Below are 15,049 nucleotides of genomic sequence, written 5' to 3'. Positions count from 1 at the left end.
TAGGCCTAAAATTTTGTGTGGCAGGGAAAAGTTGTCGGAAGTGGGATTCGAACCCACGCCCTCATTCGAGGACCAGAATTCTCCACGCGATGAGTGGAAGAACATTTTGTCTTGAGTCTGGCGCCTTAGACCGCTCGGCCATCCCGACATGACACGAACGCTGCTGCAAATTGCTCTGCGCAAATTTCATTTATTTTACGCCTATGGAAAAGGCATTGGAGAACCCGGGCATCGATCCCGGTACCTCTCGCATGCTAAGCGAGCGCTCTACCATCTGAGCTAGTTCCCCATCAAGTTTGCTTCGCCTTTGCCACTCCGCAAATGTTACGTTATTCATCCTCTTTCGACAAGACATTGTGGTGAAAGTTAGTTCACCATCGTACCAAATAATTGTTACGCCCGATGAGGGACTCGAACCCGCGACCCTCAGATTAAAAGTCTGATGCTCTACCGACTGAGCTAACCGGGCGTAAATCTGTATTCCCGGACAGTCCCGCGAACGCTACTGACGTGAAACGAAACATTGACAAGATAAAAAGAACCTCCCCGGCGGGGAATCGAACCCTGGTCTCCCGCGTGACAGGCGGGGATACTTACCACTATACTACCGAGGACGAGTTCATATTTAAATAATATGTTCGCGATGGCGTCAATGCCCGAATGCCACACGGTCGATCATGTTAAAAGCTGAAACTGTGTATACTGTCAATGCGAAATTAAACAGCAATAAATGCTCTAGACATATGCAGCGCGGTTTAGTATTATTATTATTATTATTATTAATACCAGGTAATCTTAGGAGCATCATAAATCCTCTTATGACCATTGGCAACTACTGAAATTAGTATAAAAATAAATAAATTAAAAACATCGTCTTGGAGGATCCGGGCATCGATCCCGGTACCTCTCGCATGCAAAGCGAGCGCTCTACCATGTGAGCTAATCCCCCCTGGAAATGGTAAAAAGGTCATAGTTCGAGTGCTGTTCGCAATACTAAACTACACCTTACATCAGACACATTTCAGCTTACCTACCTTCAGCAGAGTGGCGCAAAGGAAGCGTGCTGGGCCCATAACCCAGAGGTCGGTGGATCGAAACCACCCTCTGCTACGTGCGAGCTATCGCATCATTTTAAAAACCACGTCATACTACAAACGTGACATGACCTGCATAGTCCTGCACAAGAACTGTACGATGCTACATCCACCGATAGCTCAGTTGGTAGAGCGGAGGACTGTAGACGAACTTATACCACTCAGGCATCCTTAGGTCGCTGGTTCAAATCCGGCTCGGTGGACTTGCATTTTAGGCCTAAAATTTTGTGTGGCAGGGAAAAGTTGTCGGAAGTGGGATTCGAACCCACGCCCTCATTCGAGGACCAGAATTCTCCACGCGATGAGTGGAAGAACATTTTGTCTTGAGTCTGGCGCCTTAGACCGCTCGGCCATCCCGACATGACACGAACGCTGCTGCAAATTGCTCTGCGCAAATTTCATTTATTTTACGCCTATGGAAAAGGCATTGGAGAACCCGGGCATCGATCCCGGTACCTCTCGCATGCTAAGCGAGCGCTCTACCATCTGAGCTAGTTCCCCATCAAGTTTGCTGCGCCTTTGCCACTCCGCAAATGTTACGTTATTCATCCTCTTTCGACAAGAAATTGTGGTGAAAGTTAGTTCACCATCGTACCAAATAATTGTTACGCCCGATGAGGGACTCGAACCCGCGACCCTCAGATTAAAAGTCTGATGCTCTACCGACTGAGCTAACCGGGCGTAAATCTGTATTCCCGGACAGTCCCGCGAACGCTACTGACGTGAAACGAAACATTGACAAGATAAAAAGAACCTCCCCGGCGGGGAATCGAACCCCGGTCTCCCGCGTGACAGGCGGGGATACTTACCACTATACTACCGAGGACGAGTTCATATTTAAATAATATGTTCGCGATGGCGTCAATGCCCGAATGCCACACGGTTGATCATGTTAAAAGCTGAAACTGTGTATACTGTCAATGCGAAATTAAACAGCAAGAAATGCTCTAGACATATGCAGCGCGGTTTAGTATTATTATTATTATTATTATTAATACCAGGTAATCTTAGGAGCATCATAAATCCTCTTATGACCATTGGCAAGTACTGAAATTAGTATAAAAATAAATAAATTAAAAACATCGTCTTGGAGGATCCGGGCATCGATCCCGGTACCTCTCGCATGCAAAGCGAGCGCTCTACCATGTGAGCTAATCCCCCTGGAAATGGTAAAAAGGTCATAGTTCGAGTGCTGTTCGCAATACTAAACTACACTTTACATCAGACACATTTCAGCTTACCTACCTTCAGCAGAGTGGCGCAGAGGAAGCGTGCTGGGCCCATAACCCAGAGGTCGGTGGATCGAAACCACCCTCTGCTACGTGCGAGCTATCGCATCATTTTAAAAACCACGTCATACTACAAACGTGACATGACCTGCATAGTCCTGCACAAGAACTGTACGATGCTACATCCACCGATAGCTCAGTTGGTAGAGCGGAGGACTGTAGACGATCTTATACCACTCAGGCATCCTTAGGTCGCTGGTTCAAATCCGGCTCGGTGGACTTGCATTTTAGGCCTAAAATTTTGTGTGGCAGGGAAAAGTTGTCGGAAGTGGGATTCGAACCCTCGCCCTCATTCGAGGACCAGAATTCTCCACGCGATGAGTGGAAGAACATTTTGTCTTGAGTCTGGCGCCTTAGACCGCTCGGCCATCCCGACATGACACAAACGCTGCTGCAAATTGCTCTGCGCAAATTTCATTTATTTTACGCCTATGGAAAAGGCATTGGAGAACCCGGGCATCGATCCCGGTACCTCTCGCATGCTAAGCGAGCGCTCTACCATCTGAGCTAGTTCCCCATCAAGTTTGCTTCGCCTTTGCCACTCCGCAAATGTTACGTTATTCATCCTCTTTCGACAAGACATTGTGGTGAAAGTTAGTTCACCATCGTACCAAATAATTGTTACGCCCGATGAGGGACTCGAACCCGCGACCCTCAGATTAAAAGTCTGATGCTCTACCGACTGAGCTAACCGGGCGTAAATTTGTATTCCCGGACAGTCCCGCGAACGCTACTGACGTGAAACGAAACATTGACAAGATAAAAAGAACCTCCCCGGCGGGGAATCGATCCCCGGTCTCCCGCGTGACAGGCGGGGATACTTACCACTATACTACCGAGGACGAGTTCATATTTAAATAATATGTTCGCGATGGCGTCAATGCCCGAATGCCACACGGTCGATCATGTTAAAAGCTGAAACTGTGTATACTGTCAATGCGAAATTAAACAGCAAGAAATGCTCTAGACATATGCAGCGCGGTTTAATATTATTATTATTATTATTATTATTAATACCAGGTAATCTTAGGAGCATCATAAATCCTCTTATGACCATTGGCAACTACTGAAATTAGTATAAAAATAAATAAATTAAAAACATCGTCTTGGAGGATCCGGGCATCGATCCCGGTACCTCTCGCATGCAAAGCGAGCGCTCTACCATGTGAGCTAATCCCCCTGGAAATGGTAAAAAGGTCATAGTTCGAGTGCTGTTCGCAATACTAAACTACACCTTACATCAGACACATTTCAGCTTACCTACCTTCAGCAGAGTGGCGCAGAGGAAGCGTGCTGGGCCCATAACCCAGAGGTCGGTGGATCGAAACCACCCTCTGCTACGTGCGAGCTATCGCATCATTTTAAAAACCACGTCATACTACAAACGTGACATGACCTGCATAGTCCTGCACAAGAACTGTACGATGCTACATCCACCGATAGCTCAGTTGGTAGAGCGGAGGACTGTAGACGAACTTATACCACTCAGGCATCCTTAGGTCGCTGGTTCAAATCCGGCTCGGTGGACTTGCATTTTAGGCCTAAAATTTTGTGTGGCAGGGAAAAGTTGTCGGAAGTGGGATTCGAACCCACGCCCTCATTCGAGGACCAGAATTCTCCACGCGATGAGTGGAAGAACATTTTGTCTTGAGTCTGGCGCCTTAGACCGCTCGGCCATCCCGACATCACACGAACGCTGCTGCAAATTGCTCTGCGCAAATTTCATTTATTTTACGCCTATGGAAAAGGCATTGGAGAACCCGGGCATCGATCCCGGTACCTCTCGCATGCTAAGCGAGCGCTCTACCATCTGAGCTAGTTCCCCATCAAGTTTGCTTCGCCTTTGCCACTCCGCAAATGTTACGTTATTCATCCTCTTTCGACAAGACATTGTGGTGAAAGTTAGTTCACCATCGTACCAAATAATTGTTACGCCCGATGAGGGACTCGAACCCGCGACCCTCAGATTAAAAGTCTGATGCTCTACCGACTGAGCTAACCGGGCGTAAATCTGTATTCCCGGACAGTCCCGCGAACGCTACTGACGTGAAACGAAACATTGACAAGATAAAAAGAACCTCCCCGGCGGGGAATCGAACCCCGGTCTCCCGCGTGACAGGCGGGGATACTTACCACTATACTACCGAGGACGAGTTCATATTTAAATAATATGTTCGCGATGGCGTCAATGCCCGAATGCCACACGGTCGATCATGTTAAAAGCTGAAACTGTGTATACTGTCAATGCGAAATTAAACAGCAAGAAATGCTCTAGACATATGCAGCGCGGTTTAGTATTATTATTATTATTATTAATACCAGGTAATCTTAGGAGCATCATAAATCCTCTTATGACCATTGGCAACTACTGAAATTAGTATAAAAATAAATAAATTAAAAACATCGTCTTGGAGGATCCGGGCATCGATCCCGGTACCTCTCGCATGCAAAGCGAGCGCTCTACCATGTGAGCTAATCCCCCTGGAAATGGTAAAAAGGTCATAGTTCGAGTGCTGTTCGCAATACTAAACTACACCTTACATCAGACACATTTCAGCTTACCTACCTTCAGCAGAGTGGCGCAGAGGAAGCGTGCTGGGCCCATAACCCAGAGGTCGGTGGATCGAAACCACCCTCTGCTACGTGCGAGCTATCGCATCATTTTAAAAACCACGTCATACTACAAACGTGACATGACCTGCATAGTCCTGCACAAGAACTGTACGATGCTACATCCACCGATAGCTCAGTTGGTAGAGCGGAGGACTGTAGACGAACTTATACCACTCAGGCATCCTTAGGTCGCTGGTTCAAATCCGGCTCGGTGGACTTGCATTTTAGGCCTAAAATTTTGTGTGGCAGGGAAAAGTTGTCGGAAGTGGGATTCGAACCCACGCCCTCATTCGAGGACCAGAATTCTCCACGCGATGAGTGGAAGAACATTTTGTTTTGAGTCTGGCGCCTTAGACCGCTCGGCCATCCCGACATGACACGAACGCTGCTGCAAATTGCTCTGCGCAAATTTCATTTATTTTACGCCTATGGAAAAGGCATTGGAGAACCCGGGCATCGATCCCGGTACCTCTCGCATGCTAAGCGAGCGCTCTACCATCTGAACTAGTTCCCCATCAAGTTTGCTTCGCCTTTGCCACTCCGCAAATGTTACGTTATTCATCCTCTTTCGACAAGACATTGTGGTGAAAGTTAGTTCACCATCGTACCAAATAATTGTTACGCCCGATGAGGGACTCGAACCCGCGACCCTCAGATTAAAAGTCTGATGCTCTACCGACTGAGCTAACCGGGCGTAAATCTGTATTCCCGGACAGTCCCGCGAACGCTACTGACGTGAAACGAAACATTGACAAGATAAAAAGAACCTCCCCGGCGGGGAATCGAACCCCGGTCTCCCGCGTGACAGGCGGGGATACTTACCACTATACTACCGAGGACGAGTTCATATTTAAATAATATGTTCGCGATGGCGTCAATGCCCGAATGCCACACGGTCGATCATGTTAAAAGCTGAAACTGTGTATACTGTCAATGCGAAATTAAACAGCAAGAAATGCTCTAGACATATGCAGCGCGGTTTTGTATTATTATTATTATTATTAATACCAGGTAATCTTGGGAGCATCATAAATCCTCTTATGACCATTGGCAACTACTGAAATTAGTATAAAAATAAATAAATTAAAAACATCGTCTTGGAGGATCCGGGCATCGATCCCGGTACCTCTCGCATGCAAAGCGAGCGCTCTACCATGTGAGCTAATCCCCCTGGAAATGGTAAAAAGGTCATAGTTCGAGTGCTGTTCGCAATACTAAACTACACCTTACATCAGACACATTTCAGCTTACCTACCTTCAGCAGAGTGGCGCAGAGGAAGCGTGCTGGGCCCATAACCCAGAGGTCGGTGGATCGAAACCACCCTCTGCTACGTGCGAGCTATCGCATCATTTTAAAAACCACGTCATACTACAAACGTGACATGACCTGCATAGTCCTGCACAAGAACTGTACGATGCTACATCCACCGATAGCTCAGTTGGTAGAGCGGAGGACTGTAGACGAACTTATACCACTCAGGCATCCTTAGGTCGCTGGTTCAAATCCGGCTCGGTGGACTTGCATTTTAGGCCTAAAATTTTGTGTGGCAGGGAAAAGTTGTCGGAAGTGGGATTCGAACCCACGCCCTCATTCGAGGACCAGAATTCTCCACGCGATGAGTGGAAGAACATTTTGTCTTGAGTCTGGCGCCTTAGACCGCTCGGCCATCCCGACATGACACGAACGCTGCTGCAAATTGCTCTGCGCAAATTTCATTTATTTTACGCCTATGGAAAAGGCATTGGAGAACCCGGGCATCGATCCCGGTACCTCTCGCATGCTAAGCGAGCGCTCTACCATCTGAGCTAGTTCCCCATCAAGTTTGTTTCGCCTTTGCCACTCCGCAAATGTTACGTTATTCATCCTCTTTCGACAAGACATTGTGGTGAAAGTTAGTTCACCATCGTACCAAATAATTGTTACGCCCGATGAGGGACTCGAACCCGCGACCCTCAGATTAAAAGTCTGATGCTCTACCGACTGAGCTAACCGGGCGTAAATCTGTATTCCCGGACAGTCCCGCGAACGCTACTGACGTGAAACGAAACATTGACAAGATAAAACGAACCTCCCCGGCTGGGAATTGATCCCCGGTCTCCCGCGTGACAGGCGGGGATACTTACCACTATACTACCGAGGACGAGTTCATATTTAAATAATATGTTCGCGATGGCGTCAATGCCCGAATCCCACACGGTCGATCATGTTAAAAGCTGAAACTGTGTATACTGTCAATGCGAAATTAAACAGCAAGAAATGCTCTAGACATATGCAGCGCGGTTTAGTATTATTATTATTATTATTAATACCAGGTAATCTTAGGAGCATCATAAATCCTCTTATGACCATTGGCAACTACTGAAATTAGTATAAAAATAAATAAATTAAAAACATCGTCTTGGAGGATCCGGGCATCGATCCCGGTACCTCTCGCATGCAAAGCGAGCGCTCTACCATGTGAGCTAATCCCCCTGGAAATGGTAAAAAGGTCATAGTTCGAGTGCTGTTCGCAATACGAAACTACACCTTACATCAGACACATTTCAGCTTACCTACCTTCAGCAGAGTGGCGCAGAGGAAGCGTGCTGGGCCCATAACCCAGAGGTCGGTGGATCGAAACCACCCTCTGCTACGTGCGAGCTATCGCATCATTTTAAAAACCACGTCATACTACAAACGTGACATGACCTGCATAGTCCTGCACAAGAACTGTACGATGCTACATCCACCGATAGCTCAGTTGGTAGAGCGGAGGACTGTAGACGAACTTATACCACTCAGGCATCCTTAGGTCGCTGGTTCAAATCCGGCTCGGTGGACTTGCATTTTAGGCCTAAAATTTTGTGTGGCAGGGAGAAGTTGTCGGAAGTGGGATTCGAACCCACGCCCTCATTCAAGGACCAGAATTCTCCACGCGATGAGTGGAAGAACATTTTGTCTTGAGTCTGGCGCCTTAGACCGCTCGGCCATCCCGACATGACACAAACGCTGCTGCAAATTGCTCTGCGCAAATTTCATTTATTTTACGCCTATGGAAAAGGCATTGGAGAACCCGGGCATCGATCCCGGTACCTCTCGCATGCTAAGCGAGCGCTCTACCATCTGAGCTAGTTCCCCATCAAGTTTGCGTCGCCTTTGCCACTCCGCAAATGTTACGTTATTCATCCTCTTTCGACAAGACATTGTGGTGAAAGTTAGTTCACCATCGTACCAAATAATTGTTACGCCCGATGAGGGACTCGAACCCGCGACCCTCAGATTAAAAGTCTGATGCTCTACCGACTGAGCTAACCGGGCGTAAATCTGTATTCCCGGACAGTCCCGCGAACGCTACTGACGTGAAACGAAACATTGACAAGATAAAAAGAACCTCCCCGGCGGGGAATCGAACCCCGGTCTCCCGCGTGACAGGCGGGGATACTTACCACTATACTACCGAGGACGAGTTCATATTTAAATAATATGTTCGCGATGGCGTCAATGCCCGAATGCCACACGGTCGATCATGTTAAAAGCTGAAACTGTGTTTACTGTCAATGCGAAATTAAACAGCAAGAAATGCTCTAGACATATGCAGCGCGGTTTAGTATTATTATTATTATTATTATTAATACCAGGTAATCTTAGGAGCATCATAAATCCTCTTATGACCATTGGCAACTACTGAAATTAGTTAAAAAATAAATAAATTAAAAACATCGTCTTGTAGGATCCGGGCATCGATCCCGGTACCTCTCGCATGCAAAGCGAGCGCTCTACCATGTGAGCTAATCCCCCTGGAAATGGTAAAAAGGTCATAGTTCGAGTGCTGTTCGCAATACTAAACTACACCTTACATCAGACACATTTCAGCTTACCTATCTTCAGCAGAGTGGCGCAGAGGAAGCGTGCTGGGCCCATAACCCAGAGGTCGGTGGATCGAAACCACCCTCTGCTACGTGCGAGCTATCGCATCATTTTAAAAACCACGTCATACTACAAACGTGACATGACCTGCATAGTCCTGCACAAGAACTGTACGATGCTACATCCACCGATAGCTCAGTTGGTAGAGCGGAGGACTGTAGACGAACTTATACCACTCAGGCATCCTTAGGTCGCTGGTTCAAATCCGGCTCGGTGGACTTGCATTTTAGGCCTAAAATTTTGTGTGGCAGGGAAAAGTTGTCGGAAGTGGGATTCGAACCCACGCCCTCATTCGAGGACCAGAATTCTCCACGCGATGAGTGGAAGAACATTTTGTCTTGAGTCTGGCGCCTTAGACCGCTCGGCCATCCCGACATGACACGAACGCTGCTGCAAATTGCTCTGCGCAAATTTCATTTATTTTACGCCTATGGAAAAGGCATTGGAGAACCCGGGCATCGATCCCGGTACCTCTCGCATGCTAAGCGAGCGCTCTACCATCTGAGCTAGTTCCCCATCAAGTTTGCTTCGCCTTTGCCACTCCGCAAATGTTACGTTATTCATCCTCTTTCGACAAGACATTGTGGTGAAAGTTAGTTCACCATCGTACCAAATAATTGTTACGCCCGATGAGGGACTCGAACCCGCGACCCTCAGATTAAAAGTCTGATGCTCTACCGACTGAGCTAACCGGGCGTAAATCTGTATTCCCGGACAGTCCCGCGAACGCTACTGACGTGAAACGAAACATTGACAAGATAAAAAGAACCTCCCCGGCGGGGAATCGAACCCCGGTCTCCCGCGTGACAGGCGGGGATACTTACCACTATACTACCGAGGACGAGTTCATATTTAAATAATATGTTCGCGATGGCGTCAATGCCCGAATGCCACACGGTCGATCATGTTAAAAGCTGAAACTGTGTATACTGTCAATGCGAAATTAAACAGCAAGAAATGCTCTAGACATATGCAGCGCGGTTTAGTATTATTATTATTATTATTAATACCAGGTAATCTTAGGAGCATCATAAATCCTCTTATGACCATTGGCAACTACTGAAATTAGTATAAAAATAAATAAATTAAAAACATCGTCTTGGAGGATCCGGGCATCGATCCCGGTACCTCTCGCATGCAAAGCGAGCGCTCTACCATGTGAGCTAATCCCCCTGGAAATGGTAAAAAGGTCATAGTTCGAGTGCTGTTCGCAATACTAAACTACACCTTACATCAGACACATTTCAGCTTACCTACCTTCAGCAGAGTGGCGCAGAGGAAGCGTGCTGGGCCCATAACCCAGAGGTCGGTGGATCGAAACCACCCTCTGCTACGTGCGAGCTATCGCATCATTTTAAAAACCACGTCATACTACAAACGTGACATGACCTGCATAGTCCTGCACAAGAACTGTACGATGCTACATCCACCGATAGCTCAGTTGGTAGAGCGGAGGACTGTAGACGAACTTATACCACTCAGGCATCCTTAGGTCGCTGGTTCAAATCCGGCTCGGTGGACTTGCATTTTAGGCCTAAAATTTTGTGTGGCAGGGAAAAGTTGTCGGAAGTGGGATTCGAACCCACGCCCTCATTCGAGGACCAGAATTCTCCACGCGATGAGTGGAAGAACATTTTGTTTTGAGTCTGGCGCCTTAGACCGCTCGGCCATCCCGACATGACACGAACGCTGCTGCAAATTGCTCTGCGCAAATTTCATTTATTTTACGCCTATGGAAAAGGCATTGGAGAACCCGGGCATCGATCCCGGTACCTCTCGCATGCTAAGCGAGCGCTCTACCATCTGAACTAGTTCCCCATCAAGTTTGCTTCGCCTTTGCCACTCCACAAATGTTACGTTATTCATCCTCTTTCGACAAGACATTGTGGTGAAAGTTAGTTCACCATCGTACCAAATAATTGTTACGCCCGATGAGGGACTCGAACCCGCGACCCTCAGATTAAAAGTCTGATGCTCTACCGACTGAGCTAACCGGGCGTAAATCTGTATTCCCGGACAGTCCCGCGAACGCTACTGACGTGAAACGAAACATTGACAAGATAAAAAGAACCTCCCCGGCGGGGAATCGAACCCCGGTCTCCCGCGTGACAGGCGGGGATACTTACCACTATACTACCGAGGACGAGTTCATATTTAAATAATATGTTCGCGATGGCGTCAATGCCCGAATGCCACACGGTCGATCATGTTAAAAGCTGAAACTGTGTATACTGTCAATGCGAAATTAAACAGCAAGAAATGCTCTAGACATATGCAGCGCGGTTTTGTATTATTATTATTATTATTAATACCAGGTAATCTTAGGAGCATCATAAATCCTCTTATGACCATTGGCAACTACTGAAATTAGTATAAAAATAAATAAATTAAAAACATCGTCTTGGAGGATCCGGGCATCGATCCCGGTACCTCTCGCATGCAAAGCGAGCGCTCTACCATGTGAGCTAATCCCCCTGGAAATGGTAAAAAGGTCATAGTTCGAGTGCTGTTCGCAATACTAAACTACACCTTACATCAGACACATTTCAGCTTACCTACCTTCAGCAGAGTGGCGCAGAGGAAGCGTGCTGGGCCCATAACCCAGAGGTCGGTGGATCGAAACCACCCTCTGCTACGTGCGAGCTATCGCATCATTTTAAAAACCACGTCATACTACAAACGTGACATGACCTGCATAGTCCTGCACAAGAACTGTACGATGCTACATCCACCGATAGCTCAGTTGGTAGAGCGGAGGACTGTAGACGAACTTATACCACTCAGGCATCCTTAGGTCGCTGGTTCAAATCCGGCTCGGTGGACTTGCATTTTAGGCCTAAAATTTTGTGTGGCAGGGAAAAGTTGTCGGAAGTGGGATTCGAACCCACGCCCTCATTCGAGGACCAGAATTCTCCACGCGATGAGTGGAAGAACATTTTGTCTTGAGTCTGGCGCCTTAGACCGCTCGGCCATCCCGACATGACACGAACGCTGCTGCAAATTGCTCTGCGCAAATTTCATTTATTTTACGCCTATGGAAAAGGCATTGGAGAACCCGGGCATCGATCCCGGTACCTCTCGCATGCTAAGCGAGCGCTCTACCATCTGAGCTAGTTCCCCATCAAGTTTGTTTCGCCTTTGCCACTCCGCAAATGTTACATTATTCATCCTCTTTCGACAAGACATTGTGGTGAAAGTTAGTTCACCATCGTACCAAATAATTGTTACGCCCGATGAGGGACTCGAACCCGCGACCCTCAGATTAAAAGTCTGATGCTCTACCGACTGAGCTAACCGGGCGTAAATCTGTATTCCCGGACAGTCCCGCGAACGCTACTGACGTGAAACGAAACATTGACAAGATAAAACGAACCTCCCCGGCGGGGAATTGATCCCCGGTCTCCCGCGTGACAGGCGGGGATACTTACCACTATACTACCGAGGACGAGTTCATATTTAAATAATATGTTCGCGATGGCGTCAATGCCCGAATGCCACACGGTCGATCATGTTAAAAGCTGAAACTGTGTATACTGTCAATGCGAAATTAAACAGCAAGAAATGCTCTAGACATATGCAGCGCGGTTTAGTATTATTATTATTATTATTAATACCAGGTAATCTTAGGAGCATCATAAATCCTCTTATGACCATTGGCAACTACTGAAATTAGTATAAAAATAAATAAATTAAAAACATCGTCTTGGAGGATCCGGGCATCGATCCCGGTACCTCTCGCATGCAAAGCGAGCGCTCTACCATGTGAGCTAATCCCCCTGGAAATGGTAAAAAGGTCATAGTTCGAGTGCTGTTCGCAATACTAAACTACACCTTACATCAGACACATTTCAGCTTACCTACCTTCAGCAGAGTGGCGCAGAGGAAGCGTGCTGGGCCCATAACCCAGAGGTCGGTGGATCGAAACCACCCTCTGCTACGTGCGAGCTATCGCATCATTTTAAAAACCACGTCATACTACAAACGTGACATGACCTGCATAGTCCTGCACAAGAACTGTACGATGCTACATCCACCGATAGCTCAGTTGGTAGAGCGGAGGACTGTAGACGAACTTATACCACTCAGGCATCCTTAGGTCGCTGGTTCAAATCCGGCTCGGTGGACTTGCATTTTAGGCCTAAAATTTTGTGTGGCAGGGAGAAGTTGTCGGAAGTGGGATTCGAACCCACGCCCTCATTCAAGGACCAGAATTCTCCACGCGATGAGTGGAAGAACATTTTGTCTTGAGTCTGGCGCCTTAGACCGCTCGGCCATCCCGACATGACACGAACGCTGCTGCAAATTGCTCTGCGCAAATTTCATTTATTTTACGCCTATGGAAAAGGCATTGGAGAACCCGGGCATCGATCCCGGTACCTCTCGCATGCTAAGCGAGCGCTCTACCATCTGAGCTAGTTCCCCATCAAGTTTGCGTCGCCTTTGCCACTCCGCAAATGTTACGTTATTCATCCTCTTTCGACAAGACATTGTGGTGAAAGTTAGTTCACCATCGTACCAAATAATTGTTACGCCCGATGAGGGACTCGAACCCGCGACCCTCAGATTAAAAGTCTGATGCTCTACCGACTGAGCTAACCGGGCGTAAATCTGTATTCCCGGACAGTCCCGCGAACGCTACTGACGTGAAACGAAACATTGACAAGATAAAAAGAACCTCCCCGGCGGGGAATCGAACCCCGGTCTCCCGCGTGACAGGCGGGGATACTTACCACTATACTACCGAGGACGAGTTCATATTTAAATAATATGTTCGCGATGGCGTCAATGCCCGAATGCCACACGGTCGATCATGTTAAAAGCTGAAACTGTGTTTACTGTCAATGCGAAATTAAACAGCAAGAAATGCTCTAGACATATGCAGCGCGGTTTAGTATTATTATTATTATTATTATTAATACCAGGTAATCTTAGGAGCATCATAAATCCTCTTATGACCATTGGCAACTACTGAAATTAGTTAAAAAATAAATAAATTAAAAACATCGTCTTGGAGGATCCGGGCATCGATCCCGGTACCTCTCGCATGCAAAGCGAGCGCTCTACCATGTGAGCTAATCCCCCTGGAAATGGTAAAAAGGTCATAGTTCGAGTGCTGTTCGCAATACTAAACTACACCTTACATCAGACATATTTCAGCTTACCTACCTTCAGCAGAGTGGCGCAGAGGAAGCGTGCTGGGCCCATAACCCAGAGGTCGGTGGATCGAAACCACCCTCTGCTACGTGCGAGCTATCGCATCATTTTAAAAACCACGTCATACTACAAACGTGACATGACCTGCATAGTCCTGCACAAGAACTGTACGATGCTACATCCACCGATAGCTCAGTTGGTAGAGCGGAGGACTGTAGACGAACTTATACCACTCAGGCATCCTTAGGTCGCTGGTTCAAATCCGGCTCGGTGGACTTGCATTTTAGGCCTAAAATTTTGTGTGGCAGGGAAAAGTTGTCGGAAGTGGGATTCGAACCCACGCCCTCATTCGAGGTCCAGAATTCTCCACGCGATGAGTGGAAGAACATTTTGTCTTGAGTCTGGCGCCTTAGACCGCTCGGCCATCCCGACATGACACGAACGCTGCTGCAAATTGCTCTGCGCAAATTTCATTTATTTTACGCCTATGGAAAAGGCATTGGAGAACCCGGGCATCGATCCCGGTACCTCTCGCATGCTAAGCGAGCGCTCTACCATCTGAGCTAGTTCCCCATCAAGTTTGCTTCGCCTTTGCCACTCCGCAAATGTTACGTTATTCATCCTCTTTCGACAAGACATTGTGGTGAAAGTTAGTTCACCATCGTACCAAATAATTGTTACGCCCGATGAGGGACTCGAACCCGCGACCCTCAGATTAAAAGTCTGATGCTCTACCGACTGAGCTAACCGGGCGTAAATCTGTATTCCCGGACAGTCCCGCGAACGCTACTGACGTGAAACGAAACATTGACAAGATAAAAAGAACCTCCCCGGCGGGGAATCGAACCCCGGTCTCCCGCGTGACAGGCGGGGATACTTACCACTATACTACCGAGGACGAGTTCATATTTAAATAATATGTTCGCGATGGCGTCAATGCCCGAATGCCACACGGTCGATCATGTTAAAAGCTGAAACTGTGTATACTGTTT

General features: G+C 47.4%; 67 non-coding genes across 67 annotated transcripts; 11 read left to right on the top strand and 56 right to left on the bottom strand.

Moving 5' to 3' along the window:
* Positions 1 to 32: 32 nt before the first annotated feature.
* On the bottom strand, positions 33 to 148 carry Trnal-caa (transfer RNA leucine (anticodon CAA)). Its single transcript has 2 exons — positions 111 to 148; positions 33 to 78 (listed from the first exon to the last, which is right to left on the bottom strand). It is a non-coding gene; the product is annotated as a tRNA-Leu (tRNA).
* A 68-nt stretch (positions 149 to 216) lies between these two features.
* Trnaa-agc (transfer RNA alanine (anticodon AGC)) lies at positions 217 to 289 on the bottom strand. The gene has a single exon. It is a non-coding gene; the product is annotated as a tRNA-Ala (tRNA).
* A 107-nt stretch (positions 290 to 396) lies between these two features.
* Positions 397 to 469, bottom strand: Trnak-uuu (transfer RNA lysine (anticodon UUU)). Its single transcript has one exon. It is a non-coding gene; the product is annotated as a tRNA-Lys (tRNA).
* Positions 470 to 542: 73 nt separating this feature from the next.
* On the bottom strand, positions 543 to 614 carry Trnad-guc (transfer RNA aspartic acid (anticodon GUC)). The gene has a single exon. It is a non-coding gene; the product is annotated as a tRNA-Asp (tRNA).
* Positions 615 to 876: 262 nt separating this feature from the next.
* On the bottom strand, positions 877 to 949 carry Trnaa-ugc (transfer RNA alanine (anticodon UGC)). Its single transcript has one exon. It is a non-coding gene; the product is annotated as a tRNA-Ala (tRNA).
* Positions 950 to 1,203: 254 nt separating this feature from the next.
* Trnay-gua (transfer RNA tyrosine (anticodon GUA)) lies at positions 1,204 to 1,297 on the top strand. Its single transcript has 2 exons — positions 1,204 to 1,240; positions 1,262 to 1,297. It is a non-coding gene; the product is annotated as a tRNA-Tyr (tRNA).
* Positions 1,298 to 1,338: 41 nt separating this feature from the next.
* Positions 1,339 to 1,454, bottom strand: Trnal-caa (transfer RNA leucine (anticodon CAA)). Its single transcript has 2 exons — positions 1,417 to 1,454; positions 1,339 to 1,384 (listed from the first exon to the last, which is right to left on the bottom strand). It is a non-coding gene; the product is annotated as a tRNA-Leu (tRNA).
* A 68-nt stretch (positions 1,455 to 1,522) lies between these two features.
* Positions 1,523 to 1,595, bottom strand: Trnaa-agc (transfer RNA alanine (anticodon AGC)). The gene has a single exon. It is a non-coding gene; the product is annotated as a tRNA-Ala (tRNA).
* Positions 1,596 to 1,702: 107 nt separating this feature from the next.
* Positions 1,703 to 1,775, bottom strand: Trnak-uuu (transfer RNA lysine (anticodon UUU)). Its single transcript has one exon. It is a non-coding gene; the product is annotated as a tRNA-Lys (tRNA).
* A 73-nt stretch (positions 1,776 to 1,848) lies between these two features.
* On the bottom strand, positions 1,849 to 1,920 carry Trnad-guc (transfer RNA aspartic acid (anticodon GUC)). Its single transcript has one exon. It is a non-coding gene; the product is annotated as a tRNA-Asp (tRNA).
* Positions 1,921 to 2,182: 262 nt separating this feature from the next.
* Positions 2,183 to 2,255, bottom strand: Trnaa-ugc (transfer RNA alanine (anticodon UGC)). Its single transcript has one exon. It is a non-coding gene; the product is annotated as a tRNA-Ala (tRNA).
* Positions 2,256 to 2,508: 253 nt separating this feature from the next.
* Trnay-gua (transfer RNA tyrosine (anticodon GUA)) lies at positions 2,509 to 2,602 on the top strand. The gene is made up of 2 exons: positions 2,509 to 2,545; positions 2,567 to 2,602. It is a non-coding gene; the product is annotated as a tRNA-Tyr (tRNA).
* A 225-nt stretch (positions 2,603 to 2,827) lies between these two features.
* Positions 2,828 to 2,900, bottom strand: Trnaa-agc (transfer RNA alanine (anticodon AGC)). The gene has a single exon. It is a non-coding gene; the product is annotated as a tRNA-Ala (tRNA).
* A 107-nt stretch (positions 2,901 to 3,007) lies between these two features.
* Trnak-uuu (transfer RNA lysine (anticodon UUU)) lies at positions 3,008 to 3,080 on the bottom strand. Its single transcript has one exon. It is a non-coding gene; the product is annotated as a tRNA-Lys (tRNA).
* A 73-nt stretch (positions 3,081 to 3,153) lies between these two features.
* Positions 3,154 to 3,225, bottom strand: Trnad-guc (transfer RNA aspartic acid (anticodon GUC)). The gene has a single exon. It is a non-coding gene; the product is annotated as a tRNA-Asp (tRNA).
* Positions 3,226 to 3,490: 265 nt separating this feature from the next.
* Trnaa-ugc (transfer RNA alanine (anticodon UGC)) lies at positions 3,491 to 3,563 on the bottom strand. The gene has a single exon. It is a non-coding gene; the product is annotated as a tRNA-Ala (tRNA).
* A 253-nt stretch (positions 3,564 to 3,816) lies between these two features.
* Positions 3,817 to 3,910, top strand: Trnay-gua (transfer RNA tyrosine (anticodon GUA)). The gene is made up of 2 exons: positions 3,817 to 3,853; positions 3,875 to 3,910. It is a non-coding gene; the product is annotated as a tRNA-Tyr (tRNA).
* Positions 3,911 to 3,951: 41 nt separating this feature from the next.
* Positions 3,952 to 4,067, bottom strand: Trnal-caa (transfer RNA leucine (anticodon CAA)). Its single transcript has 2 exons — positions 4,030 to 4,067; positions 3,952 to 3,997 (listed from the first exon to the last, which is right to left on the bottom strand). It is a non-coding gene; the product is annotated as a tRNA-Leu (tRNA).
* A 68-nt stretch (positions 4,068 to 4,135) lies between these two features.
* Positions 4,136 to 4,208, bottom strand: Trnaa-agc (transfer RNA alanine (anticodon AGC)). Its single transcript has one exon. It is a non-coding gene; the product is annotated as a tRNA-Ala (tRNA).
* Positions 4,209 to 4,315: 107 nt separating this feature from the next.
* Trnak-uuu (transfer RNA lysine (anticodon UUU)) lies at positions 4,316 to 4,388 on the bottom strand. Its single transcript has one exon. It is a non-coding gene; the product is annotated as a tRNA-Lys (tRNA).
* A 73-nt stretch (positions 4,389 to 4,461) lies between these two features.
* On the bottom strand, positions 4,462 to 4,533 carry Trnad-guc (transfer RNA aspartic acid (anticodon GUC)). Its single transcript has one exon. It is a non-coding gene; the product is annotated as a tRNA-Asp (tRNA).
* Positions 4,534 to 4,792: 259 nt separating this feature from the next.
* On the bottom strand, positions 4,793 to 4,865 carry Trnaa-ugc (transfer RNA alanine (anticodon UGC)). The gene has a single exon. It is a non-coding gene; the product is annotated as a tRNA-Ala (tRNA).
* Positions 4,866 to 5,118: 253 nt separating this feature from the next.
* Positions 5,119 to 5,212, top strand: Trnay-gua (transfer RNA tyrosine (anticodon GUA)). Its single transcript has 2 exons — positions 5,119 to 5,155; positions 5,177 to 5,212. It is a non-coding gene; the product is annotated as a tRNA-Tyr (tRNA).
* Positions 5,213 to 5,253: 41 nt separating this feature from the next.
* On the bottom strand, positions 5,254 to 5,369 carry Trnal-caa (transfer RNA leucine (anticodon CAA)). Its single transcript has 2 exons — positions 5,332 to 5,369; positions 5,254 to 5,299 (listed from the first exon to the last, which is right to left on the bottom strand). It is a non-coding gene; the product is annotated as a tRNA-Leu (tRNA).
* A 68-nt stretch (positions 5,370 to 5,437) lies between these two features.
* Positions 5,438 to 5,510, bottom strand: Trnaa-agc (transfer RNA alanine (anticodon AGC)). The gene has a single exon. It is a non-coding gene; the product is annotated as a tRNA-Ala (tRNA).
* Positions 5,511 to 5,617: 107 nt separating this feature from the next.
* On the bottom strand, positions 5,618 to 5,690 carry Trnak-uuu (transfer RNA lysine (anticodon UUU)). The gene has a single exon. It is a non-coding gene; the product is annotated as a tRNA-Lys (tRNA).
* Positions 5,691 to 5,763: 73 nt separating this feature from the next.
* On the bottom strand, positions 5,764 to 5,835 carry Trnad-guc (transfer RNA aspartic acid (anticodon GUC)). Its single transcript has one exon. It is a non-coding gene; the product is annotated as a tRNA-Asp (tRNA).
* A 259-nt stretch (positions 5,836 to 6,094) lies between these two features.
* Positions 6,095 to 6,167, bottom strand: Trnaa-ugc (transfer RNA alanine (anticodon UGC)). Its single transcript has one exon. It is a non-coding gene; the product is annotated as a tRNA-Ala (tRNA).
* A 253-nt stretch (positions 6,168 to 6,420) lies between these two features.
* Trnay-gua (transfer RNA tyrosine (anticodon GUA)) lies at positions 6,421 to 6,514 on the top strand. Its single transcript has 2 exons — positions 6,421 to 6,457; positions 6,479 to 6,514. It is a non-coding gene; the product is annotated as a tRNA-Tyr (tRNA).
* Positions 6,515 to 6,555: 41 nt separating this feature from the next.
* On the bottom strand, positions 6,556 to 6,671 carry Trnal-caa (transfer RNA leucine (anticodon CAA)). Its single transcript has 2 exons — positions 6,634 to 6,671; positions 6,556 to 6,601 (listed from the first exon to the last, which is right to left on the bottom strand). It is a non-coding gene; the product is annotated as a tRNA-Leu (tRNA).
* A 68-nt stretch (positions 6,672 to 6,739) lies between these two features.
* Trnaa-agc (transfer RNA alanine (anticodon AGC)) lies at positions 6,740 to 6,812 on the bottom strand. The gene has a single exon. It is a non-coding gene; the product is annotated as a tRNA-Ala (tRNA).
* Positions 6,813 to 6,919: 107 nt separating this feature from the next.
* Positions 6,920 to 6,992, bottom strand: Trnak-uuu (transfer RNA lysine (anticodon UUU)). Its single transcript has one exon. It is a non-coding gene; the product is annotated as a tRNA-Lys (tRNA).
* A 404-nt stretch (positions 6,993 to 7,396) lies between these two features.
* On the bottom strand, positions 7,397 to 7,469 carry Trnaa-ugc (transfer RNA alanine (anticodon UGC)). The gene has a single exon. It is a non-coding gene; the product is annotated as a tRNA-Ala (tRNA).
* Positions 7,470 to 7,722: 253 nt separating this feature from the next.
* On the top strand, positions 7,723 to 7,816 carry Trnay-gua (transfer RNA tyrosine (anticodon GUA)). Its single transcript has 2 exons — positions 7,723 to 7,759; positions 7,781 to 7,816. It is a non-coding gene; the product is annotated as a tRNA-Tyr (tRNA).
* A 41-nt stretch (positions 7,817 to 7,857) lies between these two features.
* Trnal-caa (transfer RNA leucine (anticodon CAA)) lies at positions 7,858 to 7,973 on the bottom strand. Its single transcript has 2 exons — positions 7,936 to 7,973; positions 7,858 to 7,903 (listed from the first exon to the last, which is right to left on the bottom strand). It is a non-coding gene; the product is annotated as a tRNA-Leu (tRNA).
* Positions 7,974 to 8,041: 68 nt separating this feature from the next.
* On the bottom strand, positions 8,042 to 8,114 carry Trnaa-agc (transfer RNA alanine (anticodon AGC)). The gene has a single exon. It is a non-coding gene; the product is annotated as a tRNA-Ala (tRNA).
* Positions 8,115 to 8,221: 107 nt separating this feature from the next.
* On the bottom strand, positions 8,222 to 8,294 carry Trnak-uuu (transfer RNA lysine (anticodon UUU)). The gene has a single exon. It is a non-coding gene; the product is annotated as a tRNA-Lys (tRNA).
* Positions 8,295 to 8,367: 73 nt separating this feature from the next.
* On the bottom strand, positions 8,368 to 8,439 carry Trnad-guc (transfer RNA aspartic acid (anticodon GUC)). The gene has a single exon. It is a non-coding gene; the product is annotated as a tRNA-Asp (tRNA).
* Positions 8,440 to 9,027: 588 nt separating this feature from the next.
* On the top strand, positions 9,028 to 9,121 carry Trnay-gua (transfer RNA tyrosine (anticodon GUA)). The gene is made up of 2 exons: positions 9,028 to 9,064; positions 9,086 to 9,121. It is a non-coding gene; the product is annotated as a tRNA-Tyr (tRNA).
* A 41-nt stretch (positions 9,122 to 9,162) lies between these two features.
* Trnal-caa (transfer RNA leucine (anticodon CAA)) lies at positions 9,163 to 9,278 on the bottom strand. Its single transcript has 2 exons — positions 9,241 to 9,278; positions 9,163 to 9,208 (listed from the first exon to the last, which is right to left on the bottom strand). It is a non-coding gene; the product is annotated as a tRNA-Leu (tRNA).
* A 68-nt stretch (positions 9,279 to 9,346) lies between these two features.
* Trnaa-agc (transfer RNA alanine (anticodon AGC)) lies at positions 9,347 to 9,419 on the bottom strand. The gene has a single exon. It is a non-coding gene; the product is annotated as a tRNA-Ala (tRNA).
* A 107-nt stretch (positions 9,420 to 9,526) lies between these two features.
* On the bottom strand, positions 9,527 to 9,599 carry Trnak-uuu (transfer RNA lysine (anticodon UUU)). The gene has a single exon. It is a non-coding gene; the product is annotated as a tRNA-Lys (tRNA).
* A 73-nt stretch (positions 9,600 to 9,672) lies between these two features.
* On the bottom strand, positions 9,673 to 9,744 carry Trnad-guc (transfer RNA aspartic acid (anticodon GUC)). The gene has a single exon. It is a non-coding gene; the product is annotated as a tRNA-Asp (tRNA).
* A 259-nt stretch (positions 9,745 to 10,003) lies between these two features.
* Trnaa-ugc (transfer RNA alanine (anticodon UGC)) lies at positions 10,004 to 10,076 on the bottom strand. Its single transcript has one exon. It is a non-coding gene; the product is annotated as a tRNA-Ala (tRNA).
* A 253-nt stretch (positions 10,077 to 10,329) lies between these two features.
* Positions 10,330 to 10,423, top strand: Trnay-gua (transfer RNA tyrosine (anticodon GUA)). The gene is made up of 2 exons: positions 10,330 to 10,366; positions 10,388 to 10,423. It is a non-coding gene; the product is annotated as a tRNA-Tyr (tRNA).
* A 41-nt stretch (positions 10,424 to 10,464) lies between these two features.
* On the bottom strand, positions 10,465 to 10,580 carry Trnal-caa (transfer RNA leucine (anticodon CAA)). Its single transcript has 2 exons — positions 10,543 to 10,580; positions 10,465 to 10,510 (listed from the first exon to the last, which is right to left on the bottom strand). It is a non-coding gene; the product is annotated as a tRNA-Leu (tRNA).
* Positions 10,581 to 10,648: 68 nt separating this feature from the next.
* On the bottom strand, positions 10,649 to 10,721 carry Trnaa-agc (transfer RNA alanine (anticodon AGC)). Its single transcript has one exon. It is a non-coding gene; the product is annotated as a tRNA-Ala (tRNA).
* A 107-nt stretch (positions 10,722 to 10,828) lies between these two features.
* On the bottom strand, positions 10,829 to 10,901 carry Trnak-uuu (transfer RNA lysine (anticodon UUU)). The gene has a single exon. It is a non-coding gene; the product is annotated as a tRNA-Lys (tRNA).
* A 73-nt stretch (positions 10,902 to 10,974) lies between these two features.
* Trnad-guc (transfer RNA aspartic acid (anticodon GUC)) lies at positions 10,975 to 11,046 on the bottom strand. The gene has a single exon. It is a non-coding gene; the product is annotated as a tRNA-Asp (tRNA).
* Positions 11,047 to 11,305: 259 nt separating this feature from the next.
* Positions 11,306 to 11,378, bottom strand: Trnaa-ugc (transfer RNA alanine (anticodon UGC)). The gene has a single exon. It is a non-coding gene; the product is annotated as a tRNA-Ala (tRNA).
* A 253-nt stretch (positions 11,379 to 11,631) lies between these two features.
* Trnay-gua (transfer RNA tyrosine (anticodon GUA)) lies at positions 11,632 to 11,725 on the top strand. Its single transcript has 2 exons — positions 11,632 to 11,668; positions 11,690 to 11,725. It is a non-coding gene; the product is annotated as a tRNA-Tyr (tRNA).
* A 41-nt stretch (positions 11,726 to 11,766) lies between these two features.
* On the bottom strand, positions 11,767 to 11,882 carry Trnal-caa (transfer RNA leucine (anticodon CAA)). Its single transcript has 2 exons — positions 11,845 to 11,882; positions 11,767 to 11,812 (listed from the first exon to the last, which is right to left on the bottom strand). It is a non-coding gene; the product is annotated as a tRNA-Leu (tRNA).
* A 68-nt stretch (positions 11,883 to 11,950) lies between these two features.
* Trnaa-agc (transfer RNA alanine (anticodon AGC)) lies at positions 11,951 to 12,023 on the bottom strand. Its single transcript has one exon. It is a non-coding gene; the product is annotated as a tRNA-Ala (tRNA).
* A 107-nt stretch (positions 12,024 to 12,130) lies between these two features.
* On the bottom strand, positions 12,131 to 12,203 carry Trnak-uuu (transfer RNA lysine (anticodon UUU)). Its single transcript has one exon. It is a non-coding gene; the product is annotated as a tRNA-Lys (tRNA).
* Positions 12,204 to 12,276: 73 nt separating this feature from the next.
* Positions 12,277 to 12,348, bottom strand: Trnad-guc (transfer RNA aspartic acid (anticodon GUC)). Its single transcript has one exon. It is a non-coding gene; the product is annotated as a tRNA-Asp (tRNA).
* Positions 12,349 to 12,607: 259 nt separating this feature from the next.
* Positions 12,608 to 12,680, bottom strand: Trnaa-ugc (transfer RNA alanine (anticodon UGC)). The gene has a single exon. It is a non-coding gene; the product is annotated as a tRNA-Ala (tRNA).
* A 253-nt stretch (positions 12,681 to 12,933) lies between these two features.
* Positions 12,934 to 13,027, top strand: Trnay-gua (transfer RNA tyrosine (anticodon GUA)). Its single transcript has 2 exons — positions 12,934 to 12,970; positions 12,992 to 13,027. It is a non-coding gene; the product is annotated as a tRNA-Tyr (tRNA).
* A 41-nt stretch (positions 13,028 to 13,068) lies between these two features.
* On the bottom strand, positions 13,069 to 13,184 carry Trnal-caa (transfer RNA leucine (anticodon CAA)). The gene is made up of 2 exons: positions 13,147 to 13,184; positions 13,069 to 13,114 (listed from the first exon to the last, which is right to left on the bottom strand). It is a non-coding gene; the product is annotated as a tRNA-Leu (tRNA).
* A 68-nt stretch (positions 13,185 to 13,252) lies between these two features.
* Trnaa-agc (transfer RNA alanine (anticodon AGC)) lies at positions 13,253 to 13,325 on the bottom strand. Its single transcript has one exon. It is a non-coding gene; the product is annotated as a tRNA-Ala (tRNA).
* Positions 13,326 to 13,432: 107 nt separating this feature from the next.
* Positions 13,433 to 13,505, bottom strand: Trnak-uuu (transfer RNA lysine (anticodon UUU)). Its single transcript has one exon. It is a non-coding gene; the product is annotated as a tRNA-Lys (tRNA).
* Positions 13,506 to 13,578: 73 nt separating this feature from the next.
* Positions 13,579 to 13,650, bottom strand: Trnad-guc (transfer RNA aspartic acid (anticodon GUC)). The gene has a single exon. It is a non-coding gene; the product is annotated as a tRNA-Asp (tRNA).
* Positions 13,651 to 13,912: 262 nt separating this feature from the next.
* Trnaa-ugc (transfer RNA alanine (anticodon UGC)) lies at positions 13,913 to 13,985 on the bottom strand. The gene has a single exon. It is a non-coding gene; the product is annotated as a tRNA-Ala (tRNA).
* Positions 13,986 to 14,238: 253 nt separating this feature from the next.
* Positions 14,239 to 14,332, top strand: Trnay-gua (transfer RNA tyrosine (anticodon GUA)). The gene is made up of 2 exons: positions 14,239 to 14,275; positions 14,297 to 14,332. It is a non-coding gene; the product is annotated as a tRNA-Tyr (tRNA).
* A 41-nt stretch (positions 14,333 to 14,373) lies between these two features.
* On the bottom strand, positions 14,374 to 14,489 carry Trnal-caa (transfer RNA leucine (anticodon CAA)). Its single transcript has 2 exons — positions 14,452 to 14,489; positions 14,374 to 14,419 (listed from the first exon to the last, which is right to left on the bottom strand). It is a non-coding gene; the product is annotated as a tRNA-Leu (tRNA).
* A 68-nt stretch (positions 14,490 to 14,557) lies between these two features.
* On the bottom strand, positions 14,558 to 14,630 carry Trnaa-agc (transfer RNA alanine (anticodon AGC)). The gene has a single exon. It is a non-coding gene; the product is annotated as a tRNA-Ala (tRNA).
* A 107-nt stretch (positions 14,631 to 14,737) lies between these two features.
* Trnak-uuu (transfer RNA lysine (anticodon UUU)) lies at positions 14,738 to 14,810 on the bottom strand. The gene has a single exon. It is a non-coding gene; the product is annotated as a tRNA-Lys (tRNA).
* A 73-nt stretch (positions 14,811 to 14,883) lies between these two features.
* Positions 14,884 to 14,955, bottom strand: Trnad-guc (transfer RNA aspartic acid (anticodon GUC)). Its single transcript has one exon. It is a non-coding gene; the product is annotated as a tRNA-Asp (tRNA).
* Between the last annotated feature and the right edge of the window lie 94 nt (positions 14,956 to 15,049).

The sequence above is a fragment of the Hydractinia symbiolongicarpus genome, chromosome 3 (assembly GCF_029227915.1).
Source record: "Hydractinia symbiolongicarpus strain clone_291-10 chromosome 3, HSymV2.1, whole genome shotgun sequence".
Lineage (NCBI taxonomy): Eukaryota > Metazoa > Cnidaria > Hydrozoa > Anthoathecata > Hydractiniidae > Hydractinia > Hydractinia symbiolongicarpus.
The sequence above is the reverse complement of the archived record's forward strand: the minus strand, read 5'-3'. Positions and strand labels throughout refer to the sequence as shown.